Source organism: Corvus brachyrhynchos, unplaced genomic scaffold, assembly GCF_000691975.1.
Source record: "Corvus brachyrhynchos isolate BGI_N302 unplaced genomic scaffold, ASM69197v1 scaffold219, whole genome shotgun sequence".
Classification (NCBI taxonomy): domain Eukaryota; kingdom Metazoa; phylum Chordata; class Aves; order Passeriformes; family Corvidae; genus Corvus; species Corvus brachyrhynchos.
Window position 1 is genome coordinate 1,418,472 of NW_008240034.1, and position 1,555 is coordinate 1,420,026.

General features: G+C 65.9%; 1 long non-coding RNA gene across 1 annotated transcript; it reads left to right on the forward strand.

The window, feature by feature from the left end:
* LOC108449048 lies at positions 1-1,493 on the forward strand. Its single transcript, XR_001865149.1, has 2 exons — positions 1-85; positions 1,361-1,493. It is a non-coding gene; the product is annotated as an uncharacterized LOC108449048 (long non-coding RNA).
* Positions 1,494-1,555: the final 62 nt, after the last annotated feature.

The window sequence follows — 1,555 nt, forward strand, 5'->3', positions numbered from 1 at the left end:
CCACCACCCCCCCCAGCAGGGCCTCCCCCGCCAGCAGCAAGATCCGCAAGCTCTCCACCTGCAAGCAGCAGTGAGCTCTGCCCAGGTACTGCAGGGGCACCCCAGGGGTCTCTGCCTGAGGGATGGGGAGGGGGACATCCGAGCCCTCCCCAGCCACGGGCAGCAGGAGGGAGTGGAGGGCTGTTTCGTAGTCTGGGTCCTGAGCATCCCTCTGCAGAGTCCCTGGTACCCAAGGTCTGGACTCCCTGTGGTGCTGGGGGTGCAGAGCCCAGGGGGGACTCCCCATGCCCTGCTCTGCCTGCCTGGCTCTGCTCTATTCTGGCCTGTTGTGTGAGAGGTGCTGTCATGGTCTCTCTCCCCTCCTGGGCTGTGGCCAGGCTACGTCATGACACCCCCTTTCCCTGGCACCAGGCTCCCCCTGCCCTGCTCCCGGCCTCACCACCCACCCGGATTTGGGGAGCACAGAGGAGCTGGGCTGCAGAGGGATGCTGAGCTCCAGGGTGTCCCCAGAGAGGCCCCCATGGGACCTGCCCCCAGCCCAGGAGGTGGCCCAGTCACCCATGGCCAGGCCACTGCCGTGCCCAAGCCCCTTCCAGGGGAAGCTGAGCCCACTCCCTGCTTCCCCCCCTCCTTCCGGCTCCTTCCTCCCCATCTCCAAGCCCTGTCCCCTCCTTCCCACCCCTCATTCATAACGGAGCCAGCAGTGACTCATGTTCAGCCTCATCCGCCCCCGGCCTCATGCTCGTCACGGCGCTGCTGGGGCTGAGCTCTGTTATCTCCTGGATCACGACCAGCTTTGTGGTGTGAAAAAAGCCCGAAATAAAAGCCGGATCCTCCCCCTGCAGCTGTCAGAGGCCCGTGGCAGCTCCATCTTTAATTCATGGGGGCAGTGAGTCACCTGCAGGGAGTCGGTGCAGCCAGAGCTTGGGATGGGGCTCTCCGGACCTGCTGCTCCTCCTGCCCCTTCCCCGCTCCGCTGCCGCTGGAAGGGGAAGCTCCGTGTGGGCTGCCCAAGCCTGGCTGGGTCACTGCCCCCCTTAGCCCAGAAACCTTTGGAAGGAAGGGAATGTTCCCCTCCTTGGCATCCATGACATTCCTTGGCAGCGTTTTCTCCTCGGGGTTTTGCTTTGGGGAGGTCTGGGCTCACCTGGCTGAGGGATCACGAGCTGTGGGAGCATCCAAAACCTTCCAAGGGCAGCTCAGGGACCCCAGGCCCCTCTGCCTCTGCAGGGACCCCAGGCCCCTTGCTCCCATCCCGGGGTGCCAGAGGGAGCCCCGGGGCAGGGCAGGAGCAGAGCCAGCACCCCAAACTGGGCACCCCCTGCCCTCCCTAATGCCCTTCTCTCTGTTCTCCCCACAGCGTCCCCAGGCCCCGGGCCAGCCTGCGTCCCCCTCCTCACCCCAGCTCTGCCTCTCTCCTGGGACTGGACTGTGCTTGCGATCCAAAAGGAAACCAGAGGAAACCAACCAAGGAGCCCCCCTTCCCTCCCTGCGCCCCCTGCTCCGGCCAGAGCCAGGACACGAAGCTGCAGGGGCCGGGCCCTTCCCCCCGGGG